This window comes from Solanum pennellii, chromosome 9, assembly GCF_001406875.1.
Source record: "Solanum pennellii chromosome 9, SPENNV200".
Lineage (NCBI taxonomy): Eukaryota > Viridiplantae > Streptophyta > Magnoliopsida > Solanales > Solanaceae > Solanum > Solanum pennellii.
Window position 1 is genome coordinate 48,490,839 of NC_028645.1, and position 11,018 is coordinate 48,501,856.

Here is an 11,018-nt window from a genome sequence, read left to right on the forward strand (position 1 = left end):
TCAACTCATATGCAACCTTGAAAAACCTTTGCCAAAATTCATAAAGGCCCACATAACAATGTCTCAACATCCTTTTCTAGGTAAATCTCACCACTCCCTTCATGGGTGAAATTTTTAGATACACTTTATCCCACTCTTCAAATTCTAAATCCCTTCTACTATGGTTGGCTTAAGACTTTTGTTGGTTGTAGGATATTTTCAACCGGTTGCTTATCATTTGAACATTCTCCAAAGACTTATATATGAATTCGGGACCCAAGAGTGAAGACTCACCCACTTCAAACCATCCAATTGGAGACCTACATCGCCTCCCATACAAGGCCTCAAAAGGAGGCATAGATATTGATGACTGGTAACTATTGTTGTATGAAAATTCAACCAAACGCAAATGTCTATCTTTGTTTCCCTTCAAGTCGATTGTATAAGCTCTAAGCATATCTTCAAGGTTTTGAATAGTATGGTCCGCCTGACCATCCGTTTGGGATGAAAAGCGGTGCTTATCTTCATCTTTGTACCCAACCTTTTTTGGAGTTACCTCCAAAACCTATATATGAATTTTGTACCCCTATCAGATATGATGCATAATGAAATTCCATGGTGGCAGACAATCTCATTTATGAAGATCCTTGCGTAATCTTCTGCTGAGTATGTGGACTCGACGGGAATGAAAAGAGTGGATTTTTTCAACCTATCCACAACAAAGTATACAGAATCATGATACGTTTGTGCCCGAAAGCACCCCCTAGAAGTTAAGGAGAATCCGTGGTTCATGACAGGGCGTACTTGACCCTTTGGGTTCTTGTACAGGCCCTTTATCTATCGTTCATTACATAAGACATGAAAAGTAGTGCGAAATTATAATTTTTCACGAATAATTTAATAAAGGAAATATTTTTTATAAAATACTAAGGAATTTTAATAGTCTCAAGTCAATTTTAAAGACACGAAGTAATATCTTAAGGACACGGCCCTTTACATTAAAAGAAATACATAATAAGTCTTAATTACAAAACTAAGAAACATAGACTATATCCTTGAATATATGAGGACATACTAAATCTTTAGAGAGTAGATTTCCCAAGCTTTGCATTCTAGACTTCTTCTTGCTTCCAATGAAATACATATAGAGTATAGAGAAGTATGGGGTTAGTACAAATAATGTACTAAGTATGACATATGCAAAAACACGCAAAAAGGGACATTTTAGTAAAAACACATTTTCATGCCAACTAATTAAATGACTAAAGAATATAGAAGTAAAACAACATATGAAATACCATTTAACACTTATAGAAGGATTTCCATAATTTTAACAAGAAGAGGCACTTTACAGTGAACCACCCAAAATTTTTAGTAAACTATTTTATGATTACAGTGAACCAAATTGACACCAAAATAGTGAACTCCCATGGTATTGCAAATAGTAAGTGAACTCATTTCCATATAAGTTTCCCTAACCAAGGTTATCCTAAGACTCTCCAAGGTAACACATGAGGGAAAATCCCATATGTCTCCCTCAATGCACACAAAGGAGATCCTTAAAACTACCCACTATAGGCTTATTCCACTCAGGAGAACAAGTCACCACTCAATAGCAAGACACAGAAGCACACTCAAATAACACACCAAGACTTCTCTTTCGGATTTCCTACTTAGTTCAATGAGTATATGGCTTCCCATTCCACCACCTACCCTAAGTAGTACTCTTTTAGAAGGCTTAGAAACAACACTCCCCTTTCGAAAGGTCTACTTACTGCTATGGATAGATAGCATCGCATACCACTACCTACCCTAAGTTGTACGTTCTTTTTAGAAGTCTTAGTTCTTTCAATTCTTATAAGACTCACCAATACTCCCCTTTATGAATGCATACCTAGTGCAATGAATAAATAGTGTCACATTCCACTACATACCCTAAGGAGTACACTTTTTTTGAAGACTTATCACTTTCATTACTTTTGTAGGGGTTAGCTTAATTGGCATAGACCATGAGAGCTAGACATTGAATCCCAACATTAACACCTATTTGATGAGGGATCCTCACTTGCCTAGAGTAATGTCATTCTCTTAGATTTTACACGGCTTACCCAATGCCTACACCTATGCGGGCGCATAGTTAAGGGATAAAGAGAATACTACTAAATAACTCATTTTCTACTAATGAGGCGTTCTCATCTCAGAGGTACATTGGAATAAAAAATCTCAACTCACGAATTGTAACAACCCATTCTTCATATCCACTCGGTACTAGCCATAACTCCCCACTGATTTTAAACATTATATATCATACGTTAAGGATAACTCATGAACACCATATCACGACTCACGAAGGGAATTCATCCTGCAACCTATCATAAAAAGCTCTAAGGATATAGTGAGATTGCTCCTAAACACTTCATCTCAACTCACGAAGAATGTTCACCAAAAACTCCGCTTTTGACTTAACTTAACTTCATTTTTTTATTCAAGTGTTTGTGTGTGTGTACATGTGAGCACTCCTTGCACATAAGCATCATTTAATTTACATTTAATTTCTATACATGCTTAGACCTTCATGCATCACATCACACATTTTACATGCTTCACATTATAATATAATTCATTTAAGCATACTCTCTAGCCTACATCACATAATAGCTTCATAAAGCACATTTAACAAGAATAACATCATTATCATCTTAATAGCAACAAGGATTCACTTTAAATCACATAACACAAAAAAAATCAAGGCTGATCACTCAAACTCAAAGCATCAACTAGCAAGGAGCATCATCTCACACTTTCAAAAAATTAGCAACACAAGCACTTTTAGTAAAAACGTCACAAGTTCAAAACTCACCTTTAACTTTTTTTTTAATGGAGGAACTACCTTCTCCAACCTTAAACATGCTTATATACAAAACTTTTGCACACAATGAAACTTCAACCAAATACAAAACAATTTTCTTCAAAAATTAGAAATTTCACATTGAGCATTTACTATATTCACTGCCAACATGTTCAAATTTTTTTTCAAGATTTCATTCTTTGAGCAATTCATCAAGATGACATTATCATATGAAGTATAATACCATAGAAACTCATATCATAACACATTAAAACCATAATTCATGAAAAATGCAATTTTCTCAAAATTTCGGACTCCTTTACAATGACCTCAAAACTTCACTGTGTCACATGCTTAAAATTTCAATAATGCTCCTTTCAAGCATCTTTAACAAGACGACATGAAAGTATGATGGACAAGACTATACTAACTTAATCAAAAGAGACTTGGTAAGTTTAACTAAGTGCAATGTGAGAGTAGAATCCCATACAACCACTCCCACTTAATGACCCTTGAGGATTCTCTTTGACTATGTACCTTACATGCAACTTTTCTCAACATTCATTCTCCCCCACTTAGGGTAAAGTCATCTCCAAGGTCCTGTACTTCAAAGAACCATTATGCCTCTCACAATATAGGAACTCTCACTACCCTAAACTCATGTACATCAATATTAAGTATCAATCTTACAAGTTAAGCATAACTCTTCCCTTTTTGGATTCAAGCCTAAACAAACTCTCTTAAACATCACTTCATTTAACTTAGCATCAATTAACTCAATATAATGTAACAAAACTCCCTTACTAGGCATTCATACTACATTTCCTCCTTGGTGTAAGCCTACACCACAAAATCAACCAATCACAAGAACACTATGTAACATTAGTCACAAAAGGGAGTTGCGTTCAACTTCTATAAAATATCCACGTTCTCTAAACATTCCTCAAATTTACACCTTAAAGCATTTCTAACATCATTGAACATAATCACAAGATAGCTCATTTAATATCAAAGGTACCTTATTCAATCATTATCATTTTTACCATGCTTAAAACTACATCACCACAAACATTCTCTTCACAACACTCCCAATCTCATAATTCACACCTAGCCATAAATGACATAACAATTTTTTTAAAAAATAATAACCTTCACCTCTACTAATCTAGCCACAAAACTATCATAACGTGAAAACTCACCATTTCTCTCACTCATACATAGAAACATCTCCACTTTCAAGCTATCACACCTAGAAGACTACTAGACAAGGGAACACGAGAGAGAGATCTTATGGAGTTAAGTTCTTGCATTATTCAAGAGTAATGAAGAAAGTGAAACTCTTTCGTTCTATAGCCTCTTGTCCATGGATATGTCACGGCTTTTAGAGCCTAAACTATTTCCCATAACCTTATGTTTAGATATCAATTTTGTCACAAAAAAGTACCCCTAGAAGTTAGGGAGAACCCTCGTTTCGTGACCGGGCGTACTTGTCCCTTTGGGGTCTTGTAAGAGCCCTTTAACTATCGTTCATTACATAAGTCATGAAAAGTAATGCGGAATTAAAACTTTTCACGAACAAATTAATAAAAAGGGAATCTTTCATAAATACTTATGAAATATTATCGTCACAAGCCAAACATAAGACAAGACATAATATCTTAGGGAAACGGTCCTTTCCATTAAAAGAAAAATACATAATAAGTCATAACATAAAGAAACTAATAAGATAGAAATTATGCCCTCAGATTTTTGAGGACACAATTTTTTTTGAGAGGAACTTTCCCAAGCTTCAGGCTCAAACCTTCAAAAGATTCCAACAAATACTTATAGTATAGAAAAGTATGGGGTTAGTACAAATATTGTACTAAGTATGGAATATGCAAAAACATGCAAAAAGAGACATTTTAGTAAAATAACATTTTATGCCACCTAAGTAAAACATTCATGAATTTAGAATCAAAATAACATAAGAAACATCATTAAACATTATAAAAGTATTTCCATAATTTTTAAACTAAATGAACACTTTACAGTAAGTTCCCAAAACTTCAGAGTGAACTCAAATTGACATTAAATTGAATTCATAGTGCAAGTCATGTGAAACCTTTTTCCCTTGAAATTTCCCTAACCCAAGTTATCCTAGGATTCCCTAAAGTGAGGCAGGAAGGGACCGCCCACACACCCTTTTCAAGTCACACCAAAAGGGTCGTTAGGACCACAAACCATAGGCTTACTTCATAAGGGAAATCAAATCCATATTCTCATCTATATAAGTAACAAACATACATTCTTACGAAATTCATATAAGTTTCTCATCCAATAGTACTCATAGGTAACATTAAGTTCAATGTGAGAGTAGCATCCCATACTACTACTCCCACTTTGTGATCCTAATATCTTCCCTTGAATTTGAACAGTTTACAATGACTTAATAAAATTTATATCAAACTAGACCAAACATTACATTAAACTAAAAAGACTACAAAGATAGTGAACTTCCAAAGTATTGCCAATAAGGAATAAGCATCATTCCCGTAGGAGTTTCCCTTCGAAGGTCATCCTAAAATTCACTAAGGTAAGACATGAAGAAAGTATTCACATACCTCCTTCAATACACACCAAAGCGACCCTCAAGACATCCTCATTTCGTTCACCTCGGGATAACAAGCACTCACTAACTAGCAATACAATAGAAGAACACCCAATAAAACACCAAAGTCTTCAATTTCGGAATGCCTACTTAGTGCAATAAGTAGATAGTGTCCCATACCACCACCTACCCTTAGTAGTTCACTCTTTTAGAAGGTTTGGCACCAAGTCTTCCCTTTGAGAAGGTCCAACCTAGTGCAATGGATAGTTAGCATCCCATACCACCATCTACCCTAAGTAGCACGTTGTTCTAGAAGACTTAGTTCATTCAATTCACATAGGTAGCACATTCTTTTATAAGACTTAGTACTTTCATTACCTTTGTGGGATTTAGCTTATGAGACATAGACCATGAGAGCTAAACATAGAATCTCGATACTAACCCCTATCGGATGAGGGATCATCTCTTGAGTAGAATGAGGTCATTCTCTTAGCTTATACATGGCATGCCCAATAGCTACACCTATGTGGGCGCATAGTTAAGGGATAAAGAGATTGCTACTAAGTAACTCATTCTCTACTAACAAGGAGTATTCATCTCAAGAGGTACATTGGAATACAACATCTCAACTCACAAAGTATTATCCACCTCTCCTTCATATCCTCTCAGTGTTAGGCATAGTTCCCCACGGATTCTCAAAATTTTAAAAGATAAGTTAGGGATAAGTAGTGAATACCACATCTAAACTCACGAAGGGCATTCATCCTCTAACCTATCATAGAAAGCTCATGGAATGTAGTGGGGTTGCTACTATACACATAATCTCAACTCACAAAGAGTGTTCACCGTAAAACTCCCCTATATGTCTTAGCCTAGATTCATTCATTTATTCAAGTGTGACTCTGTTACATGTGAGCACACCTTGCACATATTCTTCATTTTATTTACATTTAACTTCTATACATTATTAGACCTTCATTCATCAAATCACACCCCTTACATACTTCACATAATCATATATATCATTTATACATAATCATTAACATACTTCTCATAATAAACTTCATAAAACAATTAACAAGAATAACTTCATTCAAGCATACACCCTACCATACTTCGCATAATCACTTCATAAGACACATTTAAAAAGAATGGCATATTTATCATCTTACTTCACGTAACAAGCCTTCATGGCCTCATAAAAAAAACATGTGACTTCACATTCATACAATTCAAGTAAACACCGCCACCAAGAAGGTGGACCATACCACTCAAGAGCATTTTATAAATAGAGCTTAATCAACATAACCTACTTACCCTTTAATTCAAGCTTCCATCACCCATATCATTTTATTAAATAATTCATCAGAAATTAGCCCTTAGGGCAGTAGCTAACAACATAAGTAAACCAATGTTCAAAGATTACACAACTAAGCTCATTTAACCCATTTCGTAAGCCCACATTAGATGAAAAGCTTTACCATGATTTCCCTGAAGTTCTAACCTTAAAATCATCAATTAAAATTAGAAACATCATTATTAAGTCATTAGAAACGTTTTCATGCAAGACCTATACTTAGATTTTAACATAGAAGAAACTATGGTTAAAAATGAAATCTTTTAGAACGGGGATCCTTGAATGGAAGAGAGTTCAAGGATGGATACCATACCTCAAATTAAATACAAACTGCTGATTTTTTATGAAGAACACGTCCCAACCAGCCCTCCAAGTTCTTCTTGACTTCTATCTTCCGAAGAGATTTGAGAGAGAATTCTAAGGGAGAGGTGTAACACCTTGAAATCCAAGACTCATTGTAAGGCCTAATGTAGGTGTCATAAAGTCTAAACACTGATTTTAAGTCTATTTTTAATGAATCTAGGTCATTTATAAGGTCTAAGAACCAAAACATCCAAAACGTCCGGGAAGTTTGTTCAAAGGAATGTTAGTGTGCCTTAGCCTTTTTGACTAACTTTTAGGAGTCATAAATGTACGAAAATGGGTAGAAAGGTAGCTAATGGATGTTTTATTTGATCCATGGTTGAAACGTTTGGTTACGACTCCCCAAGGACCAACCAAAGGCCCTTGAGGAGGACCCCTACAGTTTGAGGCAACTCTGCTTGGCAGTGTGCATCGATGGGACTGATGACATCCCATGTGTGGAATGACGGGGCGTCCATGCCACCGTCGTCCTACACATAGGCTGGTGGAGAATGTCCCTTCACCTCCATAGTCTCTAGACTCATTGACGGAGTGCAGAGGTGCAGGCTACGGTATGTGTGTGGATCGACGGGGCGTCGATGCCACCATCATCCCATATTTAGAAAAACGAAGAAAAGCCCCTCCTGTACCAGTCTCTGAACGAATTTACAGATTTGTAGCGCGGACTGTCGATCGAAGTCTCGTCAATGGGATCTGCAAATTTCTACACGTTTTACATTAAATTCATTTCATTAGTTAAGTCATTTAGGGCTAATTTGGGATAAAAGGAAGACTAATTAAGTTGATTTAGTCCCACTATAAATACCCTCAACCCTCATTAACCTAAATACAACTCTCAAAATAAACTCTCTTCCTTGTCTCTTATTTCTCTCTCTACATGAACTCACTATTGAAAGATAGCAAGAACTAGGTTTTGGGGGGCTTGAAAGGGACAAATTCACCATAAAAATTGTTGACAAATCATAAAAGTATGGGTTCTATTCACCTTTGATATCCTTTCCTCAAAGCGTTCCTTCAACTAGAATTCAAAAAGTTAAGTTTCTTATAGGTTTCATTCAATTACAAAATTGAAGTTATGGATTGAGTTATTGATGAATTATTAGTTCTATATTAAGTAGATTAACCTGTAATTCAACTTGTTTATGGTAATTGTTAATGGTTCGGTCTAAATTGAAGGATATGTTCCCCTATCCCTAACCGTACGTAGTGATCTTGACCTATATTGTATTATGATCATTCTATTAAGTTGGTTGGTTATTTGATTACTATCCTATGGTGCCATTATGATTAAATTAAGATAAATTATAGGCCTATCATGATATTTATTGAGATGTGATTTAGGTTATGATTTATAATGTAAAATTAGCCTATGTAGCTTGTCTCAAGTTGTGATCTAAAGATGAATTGTGTTATAGAGATGCAATTGGCCTTGTTACTCTATTGGTTATCATAGTGAGATGATGTTACTCCCCAAGTTGGGTTAAGTTATGGGATCATGGTAAGAGCCTGATGATACACTATGAGGAAGACTTGGTAAGTCTAAGAATATCTATCTTTACTTTCTATTTTGATACATTCTTGTTAAGACATTATATAATTGTATGCCTTATACAAGGATTATAAGGTGGTATGATGTTAAAATTGAAATATATTGACTACGTTTTAAGGTTAATTGAGGTTTATGTTCTATAATGATTGTGAAAACTATCAGTGTGCCTTCATATGTTATGAAATGCTAAAGTGCTAACCTCACTTATATGAACTGTGATGAAAGGACTTATACTCATACAATTGTTATTGAGTTATTGATGATGATTATTATACAAGGGGTAGACGCTATGATTAAAACTGAGTTACGATTGTTAATGAACACTCAAAGACATTTCAATAAAGGGAACTAGCTAAGCACCGAGTGATCTTGTAGGTGAGGGAGTGACATTTTCCCAAGTAGGTAAGGTAGGGTTCACTACGTTCTTCATGGGGAGGATATACTCATGACCCAATATAGAGTGTACACTTAATATTTCCATGGTACCCCAAGATCTACTAACTATGTTGCCACCATAGGATACTATCTAGTGGATCGACCAAGAAAGCTATGTTTATGTCAGGTTTTACCTTTGCCGATAGACCACCATCCATCGGTGTAAGGTCTTATGACACCATATTCCACATTTAGCTCATGTGGTCTATGTAAGTTAAAGCGAGTTTTCCCTAAACTAAAATGAAGGAATGAAATATAGACTAACTAAAGTGACTTGAGGGGTTTGACTTAGACTAGATAAGGGTATGGGACTCTACCTATGCCTTGCACTAGTTTGCCTTGATGGGAGCTTTGAGAATTTTATATTATGTCGATGGATGGTGTGAAATGCAAATGTTTTTATATGATGATTATGATACTTATGAACATGAAAATGGTCTTAATGGTCTTAATTACAAAAGATATGAATTTATGAATATATAAGGTTATATTGTGTGATGTGTGATACTAATTATTGTTCTTGTTGGGTGACTAGATTAAGTAGGGTTATGGGGCTTTACTTGGTCATTGCACTTGTTGACTCTATGAAAATTTATGATTTGTTACCTTACTTTTATATTTATGTAATTACACTTATTCATGCTTGTGATGATATTACTTGGTGATAGAGTATACGATATTATGGGTTCAAGCGTTTTTGATATTGATTTTGACTTCCTTAACTATTGGTTGTGCATAAGTTCTTAAAGGAGTAAAATGGCATGATGTAACTAAAAGTCCCTTTTATTATGTTTTGCTTGTGTATGTGCATAAGATCTCATACTTAGTACATGTGTAGTACAAACCCCCTTTTTCTTCCCATTTCCCCAAACATTTTAGGTTCCAGTCGTTGAAGAGTTTTGGGAGGCGTCCTTGTTGAAGGCTTGTATTCTTCCTTTCATCCAAATAGGGTAGGTCCTAAACTCTCATGGGCAATGTCATCCTCTATCTTTGAATTTTGTTATGAGCATATTAACTCTATCATTCCTTGTTATATGAATATTGTACTTCTGTACGACCTATACATGGTCTTGTTGAATTGATGTAAGGGCTATGCCCACATTGTGATATTCGTTTAGATGGTATGAGATGAGACAGTTATTGAGACTTTATTCCATCTACTTATATATGTATGTCCAATAAAAATAGAAGGCCATGTCTCCTTCATATATAAAGGGTACTCGATATGAATATATATTATATGTATGTAGAGGTCTATGTCAACCTCCAAGTAGTGATAGTAAAAGTTATAAATTTTTTCGCACTTTTCAACCTACAAATGGAATTCATGAAACTAAGAGGCTAGTCTTAGTCCTTCAAGAGTACGACAACGCAAGTTACGTCTGCTGGGTAAACTCGGATGTGACAAAATTGGTATCGAAGCATGAGGTTGAATATCGTTGAGTTATGCCTCTCTCTCTACCATGTATATGTAGGTTTGTATTCGTAATTATGAAGCTTTCCACACTTATGAGTAGGAACCTATATGATGCTTAGGAATCTCTCTCTTTTTTGAAAATCTTATATCGTGCCAATAGAGGATACTTATGGTGTGCTTTTGCATCTAATCCTATTTTTGTGCTTATAGGAAGCATGAATGCTCAAAGGAATGCGGCTCAAAGACTTGTGGAGGAAGTTAGTAATGCGGGAGCTCTCCCTATGATGAGCAAGTTCCTCCACTTGAGGACAATGATAATGTTGATCAAGCCCCGGCTAACCCTCCACATATGACGGAGGCGGATATGAGGGATATTATTGCTCATATGGCCCAAGCCATACTACTCAAGCACAGGACCTAACGGTTCAAGCCCGAGCTATGACTTCCCAAGCCAATCGGGACGTTGCAACTAGGGTTCAT